This window comes from Coloeus monedula (genome assembly GCF_965178545.1).
Source record: "Coloeus monedula genome assembly, chromosome: 1".
NCBI lineage: Eukaryota > Metazoa > Chordata > Aves > Passeriformes > Corvidae > Coloeus > Coloeus monedula.
In genome coordinates this window covers 73,630,218-73,636,934 of record NC_138781.1, presented here as the reverse complement: position 1 = coordinate 73,636,934, position 6,717 = coordinate 73,630,218, and the positions used below count along the sequence as shown (strand labels likewise).

The 6,717-nt window shown below is 44.2% G+C and overlaps 1 protein-coding gene across 2 annotated transcripts in view; it reads left to right on the top strand.

The window, feature by feature from the left end:
- Nucleotides 1-4,466: 4,466 nt before the first annotated feature.
- The window catches only part of EXOC2 (exocyst complex component 2), a 128,008-nt gene continuing 125,757 nt past the window's right edge, over nt 4,467-6,717 (top strand). For both annotated transcript variants that reach the window (XM_082291326.1, XM_082291327.1), the window contains exon 1: nt 4,467-4,557. The gene's annotated coding sequence lies outside the window, so the exon portion shown is untranslated. The remainder of the gene's footprint in view (nt 4,558-6,717) is intronic.

Genomic DNA, 6,717 nt, shown 5'->3' with positions numbered 1-6,717 from the left:
TCATTTTAGTAAAGCTTTAGACAATGTTTCTTGCGAATAAGCAAAGACAATATGGTCCAAACTGAAAACCCCATGGTGTCAGAAAAGACAGGACTGGGGAGGAATTAGCAAAATGAGGCTATTATCAAATGGAGAGATGTATTGAAAAAGGTTTCTCAAGATATCCTGTGTCTGATACTCCTCATAAAACATCCAAAGAACAGAGTAGACACTAAGCTTAATGTATTTGAAGAGGACATGAAGAAGAGAGCAGATAAAAGAGTGTCAGACAACAGAATTAGAATTCAGAGGGAATTTGTCAAATTGGTGTTGGGTTGTTTTTTTTTTAAGAAAACCACAAAAGATCATATTCAATAGGTGCAATAGACATAGCAACATCAGTTCCCCAGATACAGGAAGGGGAAAAGTAAACAGGATTACAGTTGCCTAGAAAAAATGTAGAGTGAATCACAGGCTAAGCACGAGTCACCAACTGTTATGCTGTTGTAAAAAGGAAAATGCCATACAAATGGGGTAGAAACAGGAAAAGAGCCTGAAAAATAGGCAACGCAATTACTTTGCTCTGCTACTCCATGGTACAGCTTAAATTTTAGTGTTTGGGGATTTTTTCAGAACTTTTTCACCTGAATAGTTCTTGGCTTGGGGAATTGCATTTCCAGAATAACACTGGGTGTCTGCAGAAGACTGCAGGAGAGTTCAAACTTGATTACCAGTCCAGAAAAGATTAAATATCAGGATATTAATGGGACTGTTTGGAATAATGAGGAAAAGAAGATACAGGGCCTTTAAATATGGGAAAGACTGCTACAGGGAGGAAGCAAAGAGTCAATTCTCTGGGCCAGCAAAGACAGACCTCTCACTAATGGACTGAAATTGCAGTAGGGGATATAGTCAGAGCATACATTAGAAAAAAAGACCTCTAGTGATAAGGGTAGAGAAACACTGGGAGAGATTGCCTGAGGAGATTGCAAAAGCACCATACTGGGAAGCCTTTGAGAACAAGATTGAAAAAACAGTTATGTTACAACAAAACAGGAGTTGATCCTGTCTTGGGGCAAGGAAAAGGACTAGAAAGGGTGATTTCTTAAGGTCATTTTCAACCTTATGCTTCTTAGCTTTTTTCTGTTCCTCGGATTTCCCTGGTTATAATATTCACCTCACAAATTTAAACAGAAGTAGGAAGAGATCTGGTTTGAATATCCACATGTCAAAAAAAATCAGGCAATAGCTGTAAGCTTGAAGGCATTCAGAAAACAGTTCTGGAAAAGCACTTATACAGTGAAGAATCAAAGTTAATCCATACAGTTTGTCAAGAGAAGGTGAAGGAGTAGATCTGCTTCATTTTACAAACATCTTCAAAAGGAAGATATTTCAGTTAACAAAAACCAGGCTTGCAATGGACAGATGCTGCAGCTAGATGAATTTACCTTTTCAAACAACATTTATATTTCTATCAGTGTTTTTTTTACACGTTAAGGTGGCGTGGTATGTGTTAGGGCAACTACTGATAAATCTTCAAAAGTGCAGATATGGATTTGCCATTTCTCTAAAAGAAATAAATAATAAATTTTATTCTTTGAAATAAAATTAAGATGCCTTTTAAAAAAACAACTACAGAAAGACCTTGGTGTGGGAATGGCTGGAGGAAATTCTATAGTGTTCAATATTCAGGTTAGACAAGATGATCATAATAATCTCTCTGGCTTTCAAATCTGTTTACCCAACTTCGTAGAGAGATGTAATGTTTACAGATCACTGTCAAATCTGCATAAATGGATTAGAAAAAGGCATGAATGAGCAATTACTCTTGTGACCTCTATGAGGTATAACACTTACTATTTACCAGGTCATTACATTACAAATTGTCACTTCTTTCCTCAGTTTTAACTGCATAGATTAATCTCTTTAACAGCATCTGGAGTTCCATAGAGTAATATATTTATATTAGCAGCATTATATATGACAGCAAATATATACTATATATTATGGTATATACATCATAAGTTATATATATGTGACATATATATATATATATTTTAACCGCACCAGTTTTCTTCCTTTTGTTCTAAAGAGATATGTGGGGTGTGTTTCTTTTCTCCAGAGGGTCATGTCTGCAGTCAGTCACTGTCAGCTTTGTTCTGGAGTCACTGGAGGGGTAGGTGATGGTCACTAAACATCAGCTGGGAAAACCACCCACAGCAGATTTAACAAAGTGCACCACACAGGAAGTTCTTCATTGACAGTATTATCCACTGCCCCTATAGATCATAAGACTCCTAGATGCTGCTTGTAGAAATAGGAGGATTTGCCTGCGTGGATGCCTGTGAAGAAACTACATATGCCTTTTATAAGGCTTCTGTTCCTGTAGAGTTTAGCCTGGTTCTGACAAACTCCCAAGGACCACAATCTGCATAAAAACACTGCTCAGCAGCCTTTTAGAAACAGCAGCTTAAAGTCTCCAAAAGCTAGGTGATGTTTTCACAAGCAAAAGATCTGTCACCTTGTCCTCACTTGGGGAGTTAACGTCAGGGAGGTTGACTCTTTTCAAGTTCAGATTCCCTCTTCTTAATGGTTCACATATTTAGGGTCTTTTCACTTACAACAGAGGTGAATATTCAATCAAATCTGCAACCAAACTTCAGTTTGGCGCTGAAATTTGTCACTTGAACTAAATCTGAACTCATGGTTGTTTATTATGAAACCTTCTGGAGAGACAGCTCCCTTTATGGACTCCCACAAAAGTCAATGGGCTTTCTGGGTGCAGGTATCCACTCTCAGAGGGCACTGGGCTGGGGCCCAGGTATGAAGTGTGCTAGGTGGGGCCTTCTGCATCCACCAAACCTTTCAAAGAGTGGTTTTATTTGGCACATCTGATGACAGGCGTTCAAGGAGAGAATTCAAACAAAATGTCATGGAGGAAAAATATAATCTTGAAATGGCTGGCAAAAAGTTGCCAATTTTTTTAAATCTGATGCCAATTTTACTTTTCTTGGAGAACCAAGGGGGTCATTTTCTGCATTGGATCTCAGCAGAAAACTGCAGAGTTACTAGTTACAACTTTGGAAATAATTATAGCAAAGATAGGTACCGTCTGCTTTTCTTTTTCCCCAGAGAGATACTGTGTAATGTTTTACAGAGAAGAGGAAAGAGTCAGAAAAGTATTGCTTATTCATGTGATGACATATTCCACTCTATTAATTTAACCTGAGCAGCTTTAACCTATGAAAAAACAGTGAGGAAATTTGTGGGGTTTGGCCATAATGCTTTTTATAGTGCTTTAAGGTTTTATGGAAGGTAATTTGTTTTCCCATTAATGTCCTGCTTTGGGCTGGGTTGGCAAAACTGAGGAATGGATTCTTCCTTTCTGGTTTTTTTTCCCTCTCATTACTTTTCCTCTCCTTCCCAGTAAGATTTTGTCTGAATTTTGCTTTTGCAACCAAGTATCGAACAATACCAGCAAAAAGTGAAAAAGGAGATCTCCTGACTCTTTCCATAAGGAAAAGAACCTGTTTTCAGAGTCCCCCCAGGCAGACAACAAGTTTGGTAAAAAACATTTTTACTGGTTTATTGCTAAAGGAGGACGGATTTGTGTTACTCAGGGCTGACAGCACTGCTTGAGTATTTGTGCCTGGGCTTTTGTCCACCACTCTTTCTTCTGCACCTCCCCTCACAGGATCACAGAATGGTTGGGGTTGGAGGGGACCTCTGGAGACCATTCAGTCCAACCCCCCTGCCAAGGTAGGGTCACCTGGAGCAGGTGACACGGGAACACGTGGGTTCGGAATTACTACAGAGAGGGAAACTCTATGACTCTATGGCAGCCTTCCTCACACCCCAGGCTGGGAGTCTCCACACTACCGCTCGGTGAGTTTCTGCCCATAGGGACAGTGCTCGGGAGTGGTTCTTTTATAATTTATTACTGTCGTTCACAGAATCACAGAACCTGCAGGATTATCAAGTCCAACTCCCGGCCCTGCACAGGACCATCCCCAAGAGTCACACTGTGTGCCTGAGAGCATTGTCCAAATGCTTCTTGAACTCTCTCAGGCTTGGTGCTGTGACCACTGCCCTGGGGAGCCTGTTCCAGTGCCCAAACACCCTCTGGGTGAAGTACTTTTTCCTAATACCCAACTTAAACCTTCCCTGGCACAACTTCAGGCCGTTTCCTCGGGTCCTGTCGTTGTTGTCCGTAGTCAACGCTGTTATTATAATGTTTCTATTTTTTCCCTTGCTCCTCATCCACGGGGGGACCAACTCCCGGTTCTCCCGACGCCTTTAGGATCTCCCGCTTAATGTTGGGAGCGAGGGAAGGAGGGAAACAGCGGGCAAGGAAGGCGGGGAAAAGGCGGGGGCTCCGAGAGGAGGCGGAGCTCCCCGTGGGGAGGAGCTCGGGGCACGGCGGCTGCCGCCCGCGGCCTCTGCCGCCCGCCTCGGTGGCTCGGCGCTCCATCGATTTGCTCGGGCGGCGGCTGGCGGCGCCTGCAGGCGGCGGGCGCGGGGCGCTGCCGGGAGCGGGGCGGCCGCAGGTGCCGGATGCGATCGCGGCGGCGGCGGGCGGTGAGTGACCGGCCCCGGGCCCGGCCCCCGCCCCGCGCGGCCCCGCCGGGCGCTGCGGGGCAGCTCCGGCCCCCTCCCTTTCCCCTCTCTCTCGCCTTCCCGGGGCGGAGGCCGTTTCCCTCCCTTCGGCCTCCCCCCGCCTTCCGCTCCCCGGGCGGGGTCGAGCGTCGCGTCCCCGCCCCGGCCCCGTGGGGACGGAGTTGTCTGCGATGGCTCTCGGGGCGCAGGGGGCGTCGCTGGGCTCCGGCCGTCTCCCCCCCGGTGACTTCCTGGCTGCAGCAGCTCTTCCTCCTCCCCAGTCCCCTGCCAGGAGGCGGGGCACTGCCGGCAGGGCGAGGGGTTCCTGCCACCTGCGACTTCCCCGGGGGCGCACGGCGTCCTGCTGGGTGACGGTCCCGTGCAAGGTCGGGCCCGGGCCGGGGAGCCCTTCCCAGCGCTGGTGGCGTCGTCCCTGCGAGCCAGGGCCCGGCAGCAGCAGCTCCGTGGCCTTAGCCTCCGTCTCACACGTCTGACAGGGGCCTGCGGGGGCTCCGGGGCCCGCTGGGCTGCACGGGCTGGGCCAGAGCTGTGCGAAGTCCCCGAGTCAATTAGGTTGGCAAAAACTGCTGCTGACATCATCCAGTCCGACCCATGTGAAATGATGGAGTCGTACGGCTCAATGAAGTGTGGGTGTGCTGGGTGGGGGATAGAGGAAATAAGCAGGGTAGAGAGGTGAGTCAAAGCTGGTTGCTTGCAGGACTTGCTGAAAAGCTGGGCAGGACTGGTTTGTTGGTTTTTTTTGGTTTGGGGTTTTTTGTTTTTTTTTGTTTTTTTTTTAGCTTTTTTCTTTTTACCTTCACCTTTAGTGGTGCTGTCAAGTTTCAGATACAACTTCCCAAAATGACTGGGTATCTAGACAAGTGCAATAAGAAAATAATAGGGAAAGGAATGTGGAAGGAATTGAAATAACATGCTGGTTGAGAGATGGTCACTTTCATTCATATCTGTCTGGAAGTATTACACTTCTCTGGGACTTAATTTTTTTTTAACTTCGTACCCAGTTTTACATTTCTGCCTCATTTGGACTGTCTTGCAGTCCACAAGTGTCCATGAGCTCGGTGACCAAACATTCCTCCTTGCCTCTTCAATATCCTAATTAGGAACCTGAAAATTATCTCTTAGCAAGGGGTAGATGTCTGAAATCTGGGATGATCTTGTTTCCAAAAGGGAGTTTTCTATTCTGTCCAGTTTTACTGGTTTTTAAAACAGTCTTCCTTCTGCAGTTTCCTCGCTCATTGCAGGCTAACTGCTTCTAGCCATAGACTCAAAAGCTCTGAATCAAAAGCTAGTAAAATATTAAGCCATCCTAGCTCTGACAGGGTATCAGATTGAATCTAAGCTCCAAGTATTCATTATTTCAAATGTAGCTAAAATCATAATCTCATTTCAGTTTTCCAGGTTTTCTGATCATTCTTATAACAAGTAAACAGTCTCTTTTCTCCTTTAGTGATTTCTCTGCGTTTCATTGCTATAAACTTTGTTTTGTTTTTGCTTTTGACAGTTTGTTTTTGCTTATGATAAACTTGTCAGAACAGTTAAAGGACTGTAAATAAACAAACTTGTGGCTTAGAAAAACAGGTCTGTTTTCTTCCTTTACATTTTGCTCACCTGAAGAAGGAATACTCTATAATCTTACTTCCCTATTTTTATCGTATCTTATCACAGCTTGCACTGACCCAGCAAGAAGCAGCAAGAGGCATGTCTTGTTGCTGATTTCTTTCCTATGGATAGCTTAGTTTACAGTTCTTGTGGTTTATGCCCACTCCTTGGACAACAGTGTTTTTGCTTAGATGGGATTTCTGTTGTCTGCAACATCATTTAAAACAGATGCGGTTATTTTCATTATACCGGTTGGACTTATCTCGGTGAAAATTAAGTTGTAATGGTAAGGGTAGTTTTCTTTATGGAAAACATAATTTTTTAGGATGTGTCAGAGGTGAAGCAATTTAATTAAAAGCTTGTTATCCATCAAACTTATGCTGGCTTTTCTTAAAAAAGAATGTAAAGTTGTCCTGTGTTTTTATGGTCTTCATTCAATAAATGAAAATATTTTTACAGACTTGATAGTTGAGTGGTTTTTTAATGCTATAATTGCTTCTTCATATTTTAGAGCTGAGTAGC